Consider the following 18,099-nt stretch of genomic DNA (forward strand, 5'->3'; position numbering starts at 1 on the left):
TACCATGTCCTTTCCATTCTTTCCCCCTGACCCCATTGTGTTTCATTTTCTTTTTCTTTTTTTAAAATTTAATTTAACTGAATTTTAAGTTCAGGGATACATGTACAGGGCGTGCAGATTTGTTACATAGGTAAACGTGTGTCATGGTGGTGTGCTGCACCTATCAACCCATCACCTAAGTATTAAGCCCCACATGCATTAGCTATTTATCCTAATGCTCTCCCTCCCCCCACCCCGCCGTGTTTCATTTTCCTCTCATATCTCGTGACCACATAATTCCTTTAATGACAAATTGTATTGAATGAGGTGGCCAGTCTTAGAAGTGCTGTAATCTGAAAGAAAAAAAAAATGAAACTTTCCACTTGATCACTCTGGTATATTATTATTTTTAAAAAGATGGAAGTTGTCATATGAAAATGGAGGCATTAATTCCTTTACCTATTCCAAAACTTTAGCTCATATTTGCCAAGAAAACAGAATGCGAATGGGAAGCCGTGTTTCTGCTTGAGGCAGTAGGAAGCAGAAGGAGACCAAAAAGTCGTCTTAATGTTAAGCAAAACTTTGAATCAGCATTTAAATTAGATATGCTTTAACGGCTGATGTTATTTGAAAGCTGAATAGCCAATGTCAAAAATAGATTTCCCTTTCTTTCCAAAGTGCAGACGGGGTCCAGAAAGGGGCAAAAATAACCACATGCCTTTCTTGGACTCCTGACTCTTACCACCCAAAGGGTTTTCTTGTGTAGGAACCAACAATTCCTTGGATGGAAACACTGGATAGGCTAGTCATTATTTTGAGATTGAAGGGACTGCAGATTCTTGGCAGACCTCTGTTGTTTTTCTAGAGTTGTAGGCAAGTAGTTGGACAAAAAGCAAGAAGCTGATCCATGTTGCTGGCTTTGGATTCTTTGTGAACAAATGAGACAAGGTGAGTAGCTGCCCTGCTCAACTCCCTCTTTGTTTTGGTGTGGGGCGGGAGAGGGGGGGTGGGAGGGAAAGGTTCTGATGACTGCAATCCTGGTGTCGGATCTTGGTCTGTTGGAAAACAACGGGCTCGCCGGCCCCTGTAGGAAGACCTAGGCAATGTCTGCATGCTGCCTGTGCAGCCCATGGAGGGGTTAGAAATAGTAGGATTGCTTGTAGAGAGAGAACAATCACTCAATTGTCAGATTTTTTTTTCACTTTTCATCCACACGCTGGGTGGCTTTGTAGCACAGTCGGAGATACTGTGTTGAGGAGCCTTTGCTCATGGCAATGTTTCCTCTGTTCACTTTCTGCTGCTTCTGCATTGGAAAATTCCGTCCTTTAACACTGGGATTATATGTCACCGTTGCTGAAATCATAGACAGAGTCCACTTAATTTGGTGCGAGCATGAGAAATAGCCAGAGAATGGGAGAAGCATAGCATTCCCTTGTATAAAGAGAGGATTGAATAAGGTCAGTGAACCAGAGACAGCAGGTCACAAACCCTCAGAGGGTCATGAAAATGTTCCCTGGTTTCCTGCCTTTAGGAGCAAAACGGATGCCTGTTTAAATTTTTTAAAAAAGTATTGAAGATTAGCCATGATAGTTGTTTGAGCTGGGTGAGATATTTGAGGGCTCATTATACTAGTTTCTGTACTTTTGCACGTTTTTGAAAATTTCAAATGATAAAACATTTTTTACGAAATATTTAAATACCTCCCTGCTTCATCTCAGAACGATTCCAGAGCCCCTGAGTGGGTCCCATGTACGCATGCGTGGCAGTAGGGGCTGCTCAACTGAGCATGCTCGTGATTTGGCCTCAGTCAATTTCACTGTGTGCTGAGCCCCCAAAGATGCTAACCCCTGTGCGGTTTCAAATGGCCTTTATTCTTAGCCATATGTTCTTTGGCCCATATCCTGAATGGATCATTTGTTAAAGGCTAGAAGCATTAGCAACACAGATGTTGAAATTCATGTTAATAATTCAGTAAATTGCCTCATGATAATCTTCACTTTATCTGAAGATGGCCTTTGTCTCGTCAAAGTCTGCCCCTGGACCTCAGAAACCCAGTGTTACAGAAAGAAAAGACAGGGACAGTTATGTGTAATTTTGGTTTTCATTTATAGAGAACAAATGGTTGTAAAGAAGTGATTACAAATAGCCACTAGCTGATATTTTAAGCACAAAATATAAGAATTTCAGACATGAGGTCATGAAAGCAATTTTTGATGCCCCAATTCCTGGTTAATTTCAATTTTTATTTTAATCTGAGCACCCAACAGCTGACACAAAATAACTCTTTTATTGACTTCCTCCTTGTATCTGGTGGCCCTGAAATGGTTATCATAAAACTTATTGTGTAGTCACTGTTTCCTAGCTCTTGTGGACACAGAAATGGTAGAAGTTTCTAGAAATGAGGCATGTAGGTACATTGTAAGGTTTATGGGTTTTAGCCACACACTCTTGAAACTTGGTGTTAATCTTCACATTTGATTAAAATTTTAAATATATTGATATTAAAGATTGTAGCTAACATGAAATTTATGTTGATGAAATAGAAAATATTTTGACTATCAGTTTCTACTTTTGCATACACACTATAGTAGATATCTTCTGTATGTATCTCTCACCTTCTGACCCATCTTCCACACCAGCCATTGCTGGAGCAGCCAGCTTTGCGCAGGTGTAACCAGAAGGTGCCTTGTTTCAGATGCACTGTGTCTCTCCATTTCTGCCCTGGGCCTCTCTGACACAGTGTCCTGGTATTGAGGCTTGTGCAACCTGGAAGTGTAAGGGAGTCAACACTCTATGAGGAAATTCTTGGCCAAAAGGGGGTGGGAGTCTATAAATTAGTACTCCCTTTTTTCTTCCCCTAGGCTGCAAATTCAGAGGATCCTCCCAGAAGATAAGATGGATCAGGTCACCACCTTCTTCCCTGCTTCACACCCTCAGGCCCCTACTCTTGTCTGCTGAGATCACTCTCCAAACCAATCTTCCCTTACAAAGCCCTTGTTGCAGGCTATGCCTTCTGAGGGGAACCCAGGCCAAGACACTAAAATGACACACCAACATGAAGACATGAACACAAATTGCAAAGGGATTGGTTGGATTGCATATATCTGTGAATGGGACTCAAGAGAAGTTTGGGAAATGCTGGACCAGATGACCCTTGCAATCATGGTGCACAGAATTAAAACCGTCAAGGTCCCCATCCATCTCTGAGATGGATGAGAATCTGAGTCTTCCACAAGATGCCCAAGACTTGTTAAACCCGTGGAATGTCTTTGGGTATGTGTGACATCAACAAGAAGCAGCAGACAAAACAAAATATTTTCACAAACATTCAGAAATCCCTAAATCTTGTGAGTTGTCGTACCATTTGTAGATTTAATTATAAAATGGCACGTGATGCTGACCTATTCCAAGGCAATTGTTCATCTCATGCTAGGGTGTAATCTCTGCCTACAGATTAAGGCAGAAGAGACCAAGGAGGGCTGTTTACTCCGTCATGATCCATCCCAGGGGAGGGTGGGTTTTGGACCAGTTAGGTTATGTGGCTGGCTGCTGAGGATTCTGAACATCTAATTACCTCCCTGTACCTCTGTCCCATATACTCTAGGCCAGTGGCTCTTCCCTGGATTGGGCCATCTTTTTCTGAAGGCAAATTTTCCACTAGGAGGAAGGTTAGAAATGCCAGTTCTTGAGTTGCACCCCAGATCTTTGGCAGTCTGTTGTGATAGATCTTCCAGGCGACTCTGATGCTGGCTGAAGTTTGAGAACCATTGCCCTTGGCCTGTTCCTGCTCATCCTGGCTTGCAGGCTTTGGAGGCCTTCGCTGTTGATTGATTTACACTCCTGTCCACAGAATGGGCTCAGGAAACAAAAGATTACTTGATTAGCTGGGAGGTGAGAGAAAAGGGGCTGAAACTGTGTAGGCAGCCACGCAGCTTACAAATAGATTATGTTCTGGACTTTGGAAGTCAGCTGTTTGGAATAGAAGCTGTTTTCCTAGGAATGGTAGATAGCTTTTTATGCCAGCACATAAAGGCATATTTAATTCCAAACTTGGCTGAAATACTGCTGCGTCACAATGAAAATGAGCAGATCCCAGTGCTCCTGGAGTATTAGTACCTAATCAAAGCAGAACAGAACAAGAAATGAAACACGGAGATGGTATTTTATGTATGTTGATATTGCTGATCAAAGAAAAAGGTTGATTTGGAGACGAATTAAGAGGTAAATTGGGATATGTCAAGATTCATAAGGAGTTTCTGGCCTTTCTCTAGAATATGATGATACTCATTCATTTAGGCAGACTTTCCTTAACTGTGGTTCTGGACTGTTACCTTTCTTTTTTCTGAAGGCAAATTTCCCACTAGGAGGGAGGTAGAGAATTCTGAGAGCAACTGGCATGGGTTGAAAAGGAGAACAGAAAGAGTAATGGAATCAGAGAGAATGCAGGTGCATTTATTAATTAATACGAGCCTCAACGGAGACAAAACTAACATGAGTTGTGAGCAATGAGAGGTGGATGGGCATAGACCGAGGTCAGGATTCTCCTCTGTACTTGGCAAGACAGGAAAGACAGCAGACCTTTGTGGAGCACGTGAGCTGGGAGCTGCTGTTCTGGAAACCTTCCCTCCCACTGTATTTGCCTGCCCTTGTCCCTTACACAGTTCCATTTCATGTCACCCGACTCCTTTCCTTTCCCTGGTTACTGATAGGGCACAAGAAGATGAGCTGGACCAACTCCCTTTTTCTTCCTAGAGATTTGAACTAAGAAATAACCAGATACATTTCAGTCCGTGATGGGAAGAGGTTTGCGGCTGGCTGTGAGCACTTCACACATTCACAAATCACGCACTTCTAGTTAGCTTTCTTGTGATGGCGAAAATACTTTCTTTTTGGTTTCATGATGCATTTATTAACCATTCTATTTTTGTATCATACAAATGATCAGAGCTGACAGTTGAACGGCTGGGTTGGGAGAAGTGTGGTAGCCCTAATGGAATTAATTAATTGAATAATATTGCCTGACAAATGGCTCCATTATACCAAAGAGGGCTTGAGACTTAATTACTGATGTCATTTATCTCTCTATTTGCACCCCAACAATAAGTGACTCATTTCTCATTAATATTGGGTCATCTTCCAAAAGGAAGAAAGGAGGCCAAAATATCAGGCGGGTGGGTGGGGGGTGAAGCAATGTCTTTGTTCCCTATCTCATTATTTTGATAAATCATAACAGACTCCGTTAATTAGGTGGGCAGGCTTAACTGGCTGACTCCTGTCCAACAATTACCTCAGAAAGGAGCACCACTGGGAACACGTCCTTCCCTTGGGACGACATGAAAGGAAGTCTCTAACAAAAAAGGGGATCGTTCCCTTGGCCACGCTGGGGGCATCACAGTTGTCAAGACACATTTCTAGACGTAAGGGCTGGAGCTGTCTCAGGGACATCGCCTGTGCATGATGGTGATGTCTGTGGGCCTGATGCTGCCTTCCTAATCCAGGGTTGAGCTAATGGTTCTCAGTGCCTTTGAGTCCCCCTGGGAAATGAGAACATAATTAAGCAGGGGAACAGGTGTAAAGAGAACCTGATTTGATCTGGCCACATTAATTGCTGAGATTGGGCTTGCATTTAGCTGGAAACAGTGAATTAACTACAGCCGGAATACAGCTAATCCCTTGGTTTCGCTGTGACTGTGTATAAAACACACTGGACCTGCTGGGGAACACAAACAAAGAGGGATTTGCAGTGAAGGTAAAACCGCATCCTTGCATGGGAAGGGCTGAGAAATGAGCTCAGCCACAGAGGGTGGCCATGTGGCCCAGACTGGGCGGCTCATTTTCCCTACAAAATTATCAATAGCACTCTCTTTTATTCGCAAAAAATGTTCCAGTTTGGGCAATAAATTAAATGGTTACTTTATTTCAATGAGAATTTTAAGTTGGTTTAAAATATTTTTTTCTCTGCCGGAGGAGTGGTATTATAGGTTGAGGAGTTACAGGTTGAATTTTGTCCCCCTCAACAAAGATGTTGAAGTCCTGACCCCCAGCATCTGTGAACGTGACCTTATTTGGAACTGGGGTCTTTGCAGATGATCCAGTTAAGATGAGGCCATTAGGGTGAGCCCTCATCCAGGATGACTGGTGGCTTTTAAAAGGGGGGAATTTTGGACACAGTCACAGGGAGATCACCATATGAAGGTGAAGGCAGAGTCTGCGGCAATGTTTCTATAAGCCAAGGAACCTGAGGATTGCCAGCGACCCCCAGAAGTTAAGGGAGGGGCCTGGAACAGATTCTCCCCCAGAGCCCTCAGAACAAACCCTGCCAACACCTTGATCTCAGACTTCTGGCCTCCAGAACTGTTCAGCAATAAACGTCTGTTGTTTAAGCCACCCTGCCTTTGGCACTTTGTCACGGCGGCCCCAGCAAACTAACTCACGTGGGCACTAGTCTCGAAGCATCTGATAAGGCTCTAATGACTCATGGTTTGTACGGTTCACAGAACTGAGCCGTCTTGATGGCGAAGGCTGGTTGCAGGGTTAGGGAGCAAAGCTGCTGAGAGGACCAGTACCAATTTCCCCCCTCCTCAGTGCCAAGCTCTGGGAAGAGGGTGACAGAGATGGCCCTGGTTCCTGGCCTCAAGGGGCCAGCAGTCCAGTGGGCAGGCAGCCTGTGCAGGTGACCTTGTACTTTATTAGCTAAACACGAGTATGTATCTATGTACACACACCTGGAAGGGAGGGAAGCTCAATATAGGTGGGGGGCAGGCCTCCCAAGCTGGGCTGAAAAGAAGCAGCCTTCCCAGGATGGGACATCTCAGCTGAGACCTGAGAAGAAAGGGCTACCTGGATTTTATTTTATTTTGTTTTCTTATTTTTGAGACAGGATCTCATTCTGTTGCCCAGAGGCTAGAGTGCAATGATGCGGTCACGACTCACTGTAGCCTTGACCTCTGTAGGCTCAAGCGATCCTCCTATCTCAGCCTCCCAGGTAGCTGGAATCACAGGCACACACCACTGTGCCCAGCTAATTTTTGTATTTTTTGTAGCGACGGGGTTTCGCCATGTTGCCCAGGCTGGTCTCAAACTCCTGGGCTCAAGGGATCCACCCACCTCAGCCTCCCAAAAGTGCTGAGATTATAGGTGCAAGGCACAACGCTGGGCTGCTACCTGGATTTTAAAAAGGCAGGAGAAACGGACAACAAATGTGAAGTTCTGAGGACCAGGAGGACAGGAGCTTGAAAATTCCAACCCGGGAGCGGAGAGACTGGAGAAGGTTGTTTTCCAATTCGTTTTCTCAGCCTTCATTGCTCGTTTATCGAGCGTGTAGAGCACACTGCCATGCACCAGGACAAAGCCACCGCTTCTGTCGGGAGAACTCACTCACGGCAGGAGAGGAGGCCCCTTGAAGTGAATGGAAAAGCCTTAAATGGGAGAGGGATAGGAGGAATGGACAATGTTCACTCCTGGGTCAGAAGACAGGAGCTCTTTGGTCCCTGACCTCTCTGGTCAATTGTTTGCATGTGGCTAGGCGTGGAGAGGTCACAGGTCACATCCAAAAGTGCTAAATTATTTCTAAGTGTATAATGAGATTCTCTGTCCCTGAAGCCGAATTTTGGTTGCAGCTTGTCAGAGTTTCATTCACAGATATGGCTGGTCATTTGAGAACATTCTAGAGAACACTTTAGTGATGGTTCCTTCCTCTTGATGTTCTGAGCTCCATATCCGTGCACCTCAGACCCTACATCCAGGACCTACCATCTTGAATTTAGGTTTTTGCCCCTTGGCCCAGAGTCTAAGGAAATTATGAGATCCATAGACCCAATCCATACAGTGCTTTTGCTTTTGAATGCCAGCGTTGGCGTTTCTTAGGTGCTATTTTCAAGGCGGATTTCTAGGTTGGATGTTAAAGTCATCGTTTCTCTTCTCCAGTTGACTTCAATGACCTGTCGCCGGTGGGCCCGGGACAAAAAGTTTTGGGAAGGCAAAACTGGGGTCTGATTTGGTAGGCATGGCATGGATTATGTAAGCGTACAGGTCTGCATTTCAAAATGAAAAATAACAATAATAATTAGGGTTTCTCTGGGCTCCTCATGTCCAAACCACTCTTGCAAAACCACCTTTGGATGAGCCTGAAGTGTCAGCAAATCAGAAACATGTGGATTTAATTTCCTTTGAAATACACCAGGGGGAGAGGGAGCTGTGGGACTTGGCAGCCTGCTTCTTCAGGTTTGCCAAACCCCAAATATCTCACACTCTGTGAGAGCTCTACGCTGGCCCCCAGCAGTCTCGTCTGGCCAGCCCAGCCTCTGCATTTCTTGCTGTACCATCTAGGTCTCCTCTAACCATGATTCCCTTCTCTGGGTCCATTTCAGCTGCCAGAGGGATGCTAACACCGCCCACGTGCTGCAGCAGGACTTTGGAAGGGGAACCAGCACTGTAATGAAGTGTTGGGTTGGCTCAAGTCTTGTCTGGACCACAAACCATTTTTCAACCACTGGTGTGCCTTTAAAACCCAAACCAACTGTGAGAGTGGTTTTCTACTTTGATTCTAGATGGGAAAATATTTTGCTTTTTTGGTGGATGACAGTGTCAGGTCCCAAATGGATTTGGTTTCACTATCCTCCAGCACGCATGCATATAATGTGAAACATGCCCACACTCTGCAAGGGCCACAGCCACCCCACCATTATGTTCCAAGGCAAATATGCGTCCGTGGGTCCCCGGGAAAGTAAAGGAGGAGTTTCACATTGAGGAGCCGAGCCACACAGTCTAGCAGTTCTGATGTCTCTCCAAGGCCCACAGATCCTGGTCTACTAACTTAAGGGCAAGGTTGTATAAATAAGGCCTACATCACTTGCTGGTTCATTATTTTTCTTCATTGATAGTAATACCTCCTTTTTTCTTCCTATGTATTTTCTGTGTCTTGCAGCCCCTTTTGTCTAAAATAGTGATGTACATTAAATGCAAAGGGCAAATGGAACCATTGAAAAGTACTTTTTGCATCCAAAACAGCCAACACTTTGGTGTCTGCTATGTGTCAGACACTGATTCTTCTGTCATCCTTATTCTACTGATGAGGCAACTGAGGCAGCTTCAGAGAGTTCGAGTAACCTGCAGATCACACAACTAGGAAGTAAGAGAGCTGGAACTTGACGCTGGGCTGTTGACCTCCAGAAATGGTGTTTTTTCCAGTACTCAGTGCTGCCTCTGACTCCATTGTGATGGTTGATTTTATGTGTCAACTTGACTGGGCCCAGGGGTACCCAGATATTTGGTCAAACATTATTCTGGGTGTTTCTGTGAGGGTGTTTTGGGTGAGATTAACATTTAAATTGGTGGACTGAGTAAAGCAGATGGCCCTCTATGATATGGCCAGGCCTCATCCAATCCATTGAAAGCCTGAATGGAACAAAAAGGCCAACCCTCTCTCAGTAGGAGGAAATTTCGTCTGCTTGACTGCATTCAAACTAGGACGTCAACTTTTTCCTGCCTTTGGACTTGAATAGAAACATCAGCTCTTCCTAGGTCTTCAACCTGCCAGGCTTCAGATTGAAGTTTATACCATCAGCTTTCTTGGTTCTTAGGCCTTTGGACCCAGACTGTAAGTGCACCATCCGTTCTCTTGGGTCTCGCTTGCTGACTCACCCTGCAGATTTGGGGACTTATCAGCCTCTGTAATTCTGTGAGCCAATTCCTTCTAATAGATCTCTCTATACGCATCCTGTCTCACTGGAAGAACCCTGATACGGTTAGGCTTTGTGTCCTCATTCAAATCTCATCTTGAATTGTAAATCCCATAATCCCCATAATCCCCATGTGTCAGGGGAGGAATCAGGTGGAGGTAATTGCATCATGGGAGCAGTTTCCCCTGTGCTCTTCTCATGATAGTGAAAGAGTTCTCACAAGATCTGATGGTTTTATAAGGGGCTCTTCCCCCTTTGCTCTGCACTTCTCCTTCCTGCTGCCTTGTGGCCTTGTGAAGGTGTCTTGCTTCCCCTTTGCCCTCCTCCATGATTGTAAGTTTCCTGAGGCCTCCCCAGTCATGCAGAACTGTGAGTCAATTAAACCTCTGTCCTTTATAAATTACCCAGTCTCAGGCGGTTCTTTATACCAATGTGAGAATGGACTAATACAAACCCTAATACATCAATTTCGTTTTTGATCTACCAGGCAATCCTGTGAAGTAGATGGGTCAGGTAATATCATTGCTATTTGACAGATGAGGGAAAACAAGACCTAGCAAATGAACACACATGTGTGTACATGCTCACATAGTCACACACATGCTCGCATGTGCACGAGCGCGCACACACACACACACACATACAGACCACACACTTCAGGACGAAGGTCAGAATCCAGGTCTAATCATTTAAGTAAGTGCTTCTTCCCCAGGGTGTCCACAGAGCAGCCAGCCATGGAGGGCAGTGCTAACTTACTTTTAAAATGTCCTTAATGTCCAGGATCATGATAGCAAGTCCCCCTTCATGCAGAAAAATCTGCCTCTGAGTATCTGGGTGTGCAGAGGAGCTACTACTATTATTCTGTTCCTCACATTCCATACTGTAAGTTCCAGCTACAGAGAATATTGTAGCAAAGTGCAGGCAAACCTAGCACGTTCCCACCTGGAGACAGCGAATCCAGAGAGTGGATCCTCGAGGGTGAAATTATCACCCAGACAATTGCATGTTGAGTGGGACAAGGATATCTGGCCAGTAGAATGTCTGTATAAGAGAAGGCAGAAATCTTATTATCTTTGTTGGCTGATGTAAAATCTAAGGCCATGCAATGTGTTAAGACTGCTGTCACTTATCCTAGGTGATGACTCAGTCTGTTTACTTGCAAGTCTTTCTGTTTTGCAAAGCCACCCCCGCTTCAGGATTTAGAAGGAATAGTGTTCTCCCCCACCTGCTCTGGTCTTCACGATATCCACTCTGGCAGGCCAGGGCCATAGTTGAGCTGTTAAATATTGAAGATGTGTCGTCCTGATTGTATTTAAGTAGTATTTCATTGAAAGTGAGTGGAAGATGGGAGAAGCAATGTTTATACATCTTCAACTGCTCTTATCAAGCAGACAGAAGTTCAGACGGAGGTGGCTGTGACCTTCTACTGCTGTTTATAAGCAGCAGGGAAATATATTTTGGGTTTTGGCAGCCACAAGATCCCTGCATAATCCACCAGTCCTCCCCCGTACTCCCACCTCCCACCTCAATCATTTTTGTATTGAAATGTCTGCAGAAAATGGATGTGGAATGGCACTATTGTCTTGGGTAAGTAAGTTTTTCACTCAAGGCACAAAACCCCTGTCATACACCTACCTCTGGTTCTACAGGAGCCTGTGAACTGGTGCCAGAAGAGGAAAGGCTGAGCTGATACTGCAAAGATGTGGCAGCAGATGGGAACTTGTGCCTGCAAGTGGGGAGCCTTGGTTTTAATGAATGAAATCTAGCAAGTTCCCATCTGGAGATAGTGAATCCAGGAAGAGGATCTTGGATTGGACAAGTGGATGGGATTCAGTTTGGCCAAAGGGCCAGAAAAAACTCTCATTCTTTAAATGAAAACCTTCTCGTCTCTTCCAACCTCCTAGTCTTAGGACAAGATCATTTTTAAAAGGTCTAGTTTTGTGGCTTCACACTATGAACTAGCTGTTGTGAGTCCCAAAGAAGAAAAGAGCATTACTTTTTTCATTTAAAAAGTGAGCTTCAAACTCACTAGTTCTGCCTGAAGCCAGAAGCTTCCGACTTCCACCGGCATCTCTGTAACCGGCATCTCTCTAATGGGATAATGGGTAGTTTTCATACTTCGAAAAGTGCTGCTTTTTGTCTCTGCCGGTTGAGTAAGATTTGCAAGCAGGGTTGAACAAGAAACACCGTTTCGGATGGCAATGGTTTTATTTACATTATACCCACCTAGGAGTTTGTTTTCATGGAGGGGCTCAAATGTGCTGGACAATGGACTCTGAATTAAGGAGGAGTGTGGAGATCATTGAAACATTTGCTCTAGGGGAAGAAATCAAGCAAAGAGACCTATTCATTCACATAGACCTTGGAGATAGATATCAAGTAATGGGGCAATTCAGGGCTAATTATTTCCCCTGGGGAGAGCAGGACTCCCATTGGGTGTCCCATTGGCTGTGGGTCTCTCCCTCCTGCAGTCTCAGGACCAGGAGTGTCAGATGCCATTCCCCAGTGGGCTGGTGCCTTTGATGGGTGCTGACATTGCCTGGTCACATTCCACTCCATGAGTTGTCCTCAGCAGCCAGCCAGCCCTGGTGCCATTGGCCATGCCACAGTATAACATAGACCTGACTGTTTAAAACAGGTGGCTTTCTACTTGGGTCCCCTCTGGGATATTCTCAGCGTGCAAAAGGGGTTTGTTTGCACATTCAGCATACTTAGGCAGGCTTTAGAAATATTGACTTAAGTGGAAATTGCCTCAAAAAATACAGATACCGGCTGGGCATGGTGTCTCATGCCTGTAATCCCAGCACTTTGGGAGGCCGAGGTGGGAGGGTCACCTGAGGTCAGGAGTTCGATACCAGCCTGGCCAACATGGTGAAACCCCACCTCCACAAAAATACCAAAATTAGCCAGGCATGATGGCAGGTGCCTGTAATCCCAGCTACTCAGGAGGCTGAGGTGGGAGAATTGCTTGAACCCAGGAGGTGGGGGTTGCAGTGAGCCAAGACTGTGCCATTGCACTCCAGCCTGGGTGACAGAGTGAGAGTCAGTCTCAAAAAAATACAGAGTGAGAGGCAGTTTCAAAAAAATAAAAATAAGTAAATAAAATACAGATACCTCACCCCACCATCAGATCAAAGAAGCAGAGTCACCTGGGGATGTGACCCAGGCATTGGCACTTAAAAAATCTTCCCAGGTAGGTGCATCTGGTTTGAAAACGACTGAATGCAGGAAATGAAAGCTATTTCTTAGCTACGTTTGCGGGGATTTCTTGGTCTCTGTCTCTCACTGTGGGTGGTGCATGACATTTGTAGGTGTGGACTAAAGGCCACAGGAGAGTGTTCATGCCCCTGGGAGGGGTTTCATGGTTGGTGGCCCTGTTGTTAGGGAAACGGGCAGTGCATGGGCTAAGCCTACCTGGCAGGTGGACACAAACACACACACACTCTCAAACCCTCTTCCTGGTTGAAAAGCTCTCACATGAGTCCTGTGGTTGGGCACGCAGGGTATCCAGGAGCCACAGAAGCTGCTGTCCCCATGACCTCAACTTCGAATCTGCTCTCTAATTCTTTCTCACCTGTATCCTGGTTTCTCATTGATTAAGAAGATACTTAGTTGATGCCAGTGATGTTAATGACTTATCTTATGACTCTTGGGGACTTTCTCTGCCCTGTAAATAGCACATCCCTCTTCTACCAAATAAATGTTATTATTATTATTATTATTATTTTTGTAGCCCATGGCCCAGTCTAATTATGACAAAAAGGTTTACAAAGAGACACACTTTAAAGATAAGCACATGGATGGGCTCAAGACGGTAAACGATGTGCTGTATTCTGCAAACCCTAAGCATAGAAGCATAGAAGACTGGAATGGCTATCTTAAGATCAGACAAATCGGACTTCCAAGTATACACTGTGAACCGAAACAATCCCCGCAGACATCCCCTCCTTGTCTCTCACCCCCACACCGCCTTGGTACTAGGTCCTTCAGACCCTGCAGCTGGGCTGTGTCTATGCGATATGGCCTGCATCCAGTGGTATGGTTTGGCTGTGTCCCCACCCAAATATCTTGAATTGCAGCTCCCATAATTCCCACTTATTGTGGGAGGGACCTGGTGGGAGATAACTGAATCATGGGGACAGTTTCCCCCACACTATTCTTGTAGTAGTGAATAAGTCTCACAAGATCTGACGGTTTTATAAGGAGTTTTCCCTTTTGCTTGGCTCTCATTCTCTCTTGTCTGCTGCCATGTAAGACATGCGTTTCACTTTCTGCCATAATTGTGAGGCCTCCCCAGCCACGTGGAACTGTGAGTCCATTAAACCTCTTTTTCTTTATAAATTACCCAGTCTCGAGTATGTCTGTGTCAGCAGTGTGAAAATGGACTAATACAGACAGGCATCTTGGTCAGGTTGCCTGGGTTGGGTGCCTTGGTTCCCACTTTGGGTGTTCCCCAGACCCTCTGAGTCTCCACACCTGCTTCTGATGTTGCCTGGCTCCGGATTCTTCCTCCCTTCCTTCCCCTTCTCCTTTCATCTCCCAGGCCTTTGGCATAATCCCATCCAGGAATTTAGTTTTTACCAAAGCCAGGAAGAATCTTTTCAGCCAGCTCAAATCCCTAAGGTCAGGAAGTGTGAAGCTGGGCCACCAGCCAGGATTTGATGTGGGTGAGAATAAAGAGAACTGAACCCAGATTAGTATTTTAACAGAGGGTCCTACAAGGCCTTGACAGCGTGACACTTTCCCCAGGTGCCCACCATCAGGGATCATTGTTTCTGCCTCCTGGGCTCCTCCAGGCTCTCACCTCTGTCTAGGTCATCGCTTTGGAGGTACTGGGCTTTCTTGGCCCCTCCCCAAACTTTAACCCGTTTAAGGCAGCCATCACTTTTTGCAGGGCCTCCAAGCTCACTCAGAAATCTTGTGTTGAATGGTGCAGAGCTAAGTTGTTCACTCTGCAGTATCATATAAGAAGAGATTTGGTTTACCCTGAATCCACTCTGACGATGTTTGTTCGTTTGACCTTCAGGTGTGCAAGTTGGTTGTCTTCAGGGAAGAGAGCAGTTCTCACTCAACAATCAGACATAACTCTGTCTTATAACAAAATTGCACCCGTGGAGCGTCTAGGAACTCCCTACCCAAAGTGTGGTCTGTGGGCCAGCAGCACCTGCATCATCTGGGAACTTGTAAGAAATGGGATTCTTAGCAGATCCCAGACCCTGCTGCATCAGAACCTGCATTTTAATGAGATCCCAGGTGATTTGTGTACCTGTGAAAATTTAAGAAGCCCCACTCCAGGGCATACACATCCCACTGATAGGAGTGGAATCAGGACTATTACATATTTTGGAAATATTTTTAAACAATTAAGAAAAAAGTTATAAAAAATTTCCTTATTAAATTAGCAAAGATCCAAAATGAAAGATTATCCCAATATTTTGTTAAATAGATACTTTTTTTGTTAGACACTGCTGGTGGGAATATAAATACAATGTTTCTTAGTATAATGTTTCTAAAGGGCAAATTGTTAGAGAAGTCTGAGAACAAATGCTCTGCCTTTTTTTAAGAATTGACAGATAAAATGGTATGTATTTTTCATGTACAACATGATGTTTTAAAGTATTTGTACATTGTGGAATGGTTAAATTTAGCCAATTACCTCACAGAGGTTTTTTTTGTGTGTGTGAAAACACTTAATATCCACTTTCTTTGCATTTTTCAAGAATACAGTATATTGTCACGAACTGTAATCCCCATGCTGCAGGACAGAGCTCTTGAACTTATTCCTCCTATGTAATTGCAATTACGTATCCTTTGACCAACAGCTCTTTAAAGGAGCAATTTCCTTTCTGTGACTTGATCTTAAGGAAAAAATTAACTTGTGATGTATCTCCAAGGATATGGGGAAAAGGATTTTCATGACAAAGGTTTATTTGTTTTTCTAATCTTTTCTTCTTCCTTACTAACAGAACCCCAGTTTTGTGGCGGGACGGGGGCAATGCAATCCACATGTTCTGGGCGCTTTGCAGGTAAGGGTGGCCAATGAGATGTAAGCAGAAGTCACTGGGAGATACCAGGCAGGAAAACGCTTTCTCAGGGGAATCCACTCAGTTACCAGCATCCTCTGACCTATAATTCCACACCCCTCTCCCCCTTTGTCCTGCTCTGGAGTCCCAGTGGCCTGTTGGAGATGACCATTACCCAACAACCGATGTCAATGCAGCCTCCTTCCAAACTTTTTATTTTATATATATTTTAAAAAATCTAATTTGTCCAAGTCAGTCTTTCAGGAGTTTGATATTTGCAGGTGAACACAACTCCTTACTTGCACACAACCTATATATCCAAAAATAGGGGCTTGATGAATAAATTATCATTTATCCACACAATGAAATGCTATACAGCATTAAAAAATCATGCAGAACTGTGGTTTCAAATTATTTCTAGTAAAGGACACCTCCACTTTTTCATAATCAGTCTTTCTAGAATCCCAGTGTATAGAACTGTTTAAAAGTAGAGCTCTTCCACTTTGGGAGGCTGAGGCAGGTGGATCACTTGAGGTTGGGAGTTCCCGACCAGCCTGGCCAACATGGTGAAACCCGGTCTCTACTAAAAATGCAAAAACGAGCTGGGTGTGGTGGCAGGCACCTGTGGTCCCGCTGCTCTGGAGGCTGAGGCATAAGAGTAGCTTGAACCCGAGAGGCGGAGGTTGCAGAGAGCAGGGATCGCAGCACTGCCCTACAGCCTGGTAACAGAGCAAGACTCTGTCTCAAAAAAGAAAAAAAAAAGAAATGATATTAAAGTCATTAAGGTCCCTGAAAATGGCTATAACAACAACAACAAAAATGTGACTTACAAAAAGAAACCTACAGACTTGTCAACCAAATGTAACGTGTGAACTCTGGATCCTACTCTGTATATTGACCAAATATCTGACGATTTGAAGAACTCTTTGGGAATTTTATTTTATTTTCTAAATTTGTTTGTTACTGGGGCTTGTTTCTCCAAGAATTTTTTTTGTAACTTAAATAAAAAATAAAATAAAGTAATGCTCTTCTAGGTTGACTTGGGAGTAGGGACTTATCATCTCTTCCTTCCATCTGCAAAATGTCCTCTCCCCTCTGTAGGGGCCCTGAAATACCCTCACAGGTCTCCAGAATTTGGTAAAACTATAGAACACAGTTTGAAATGCATTATTATATAATTATCTCTTAATCTACAGGGAGAAAAAAAGCTCATGAGATCTTAAGCAAACAGCTTACTAATTGAATTATGATATGATCCGATTTTATGTTTAAGAATATATATATATAGAAATATTAATTTTCCCAGGCTTCAACACTCTTTGGGAAAAATGAAGTTACGTTCATCGTCATTACTCAAATTCCCCTGGTTGGTGGACTTCCTTTGCAGAACAGCAGCACTTTCTTCCTCTGTCTCTCTAGTTATTCCTGAAGGGCCTTAGGGGTGTTTCCCATGTGTCAGGAGCATGAACCCTCAAATTCTCTCCCTGGCTTCATGGTTCCTATGGCCTACTGAGGTGTCTGAGGACAATCCAGTCCCTGCTGGTGCCCTGGAAGGGGACACCATCCGGCCAGCATTCCCACCTGTCCCGCATATGCCTCGGTCCTGCAAGGGGTCAGGCTGTGCCACTTTCTGCAAAGAACCAGGAGGATAAACAATATTTCATGGGGCTGAGCTGTGGCTCAGGGACAGCCTGGGTACCAGAGGCCATGCCAGTAGTCATGCTTTCTTCCTTGTTGCTGGTCTTATCTGGCTCCATGCATCCATGCACCCAGCTTCAACCTCCCAGACTTTCTCCACCTTCACCTTCAAATGAGCTGGGGTGGGAGGTGGGGGTCCCCTCCCCCATCCCGTGTGTATATGTGTATATATAGATTGGAACTTAAAAATTTAATAGTAGTTTCTGAATGGCAAGATTGGAAGGCTTAAATTTTTCCTATTTTTTTCCTGCATAATTGTAATTTTAAAAATTTCTACAATAAACATATATCACTTGTATTTTAAAAAAATAGAGGCTGAGATGGGATAATTGCTTGAAGCCAGGAGTTCAGCAAGACCAGCCTAAGCAACATAGTCAGACCACCCCCTAACTTCTCTAAAAATTTTTTAAAATTAGCCAAGCATGGCGGTACGTATCTGTAGTTCCAGCTATTCAAGAGGCTCAGGTGGGAGGATCACTTGAGCTCAGGGGTGGACTCGGTGACTGCTATGACTGTGCCACTGCACTCCAGCCCAGGTAACAGAAAAAATGAAGTCACCCCATCTCTGGAAAAAAAAATTGGGATGCACCTGAAATCAGTTCTGTCTCTGATCTCTGAATCTTAATCCATTTAACTGCGAGTTTCCTGCCATCCAACTTAAAGTATTTTCCCTGTGTCAGTGTTGGAGGGGTGGAGGTGGGAGTGGGCAGAGGACAGTG

The 18,099-nt window shown here is 44.5% G+C and overlaps 1 protein-coding gene across 3 annotated transcripts in view; it reads left to right on the top strand.

The window, feature by feature from the left end:
* Window positions 1–453: 453 nt before the first annotated feature.
* Window positions 454–18,099, top strand: part of KCNE2 (potassium voltage-gated channel subfamily E regulatory subunit 2) — a 190,026-nt gene continuing 172,380 nt past the window's right edge. For all 3 annotated transcript variants that reach the window (XM_055373933.2, XM_063702601.1, XM_019017630.3), the window contains exon 1: window positions 454–927. The gene's annotated coding sequence lies outside the window, so the exon portion shown is untranslated. The remainder of the gene's footprint in view (window positions 928–18,099) is intronic.

This window comes from Gorilla gorilla, chromosome 22, assembly GCF_029281585.2.
Source record: "Gorilla gorilla gorilla isolate KB3781 chromosome 22, NHGRI_mGorGor1-v2.1_pri, whole genome shotgun sequence".
NCBI lineage: Eukaryota > Metazoa > Chordata > Mammalia > Primates > Hominidae > Gorilla > Gorilla gorilla.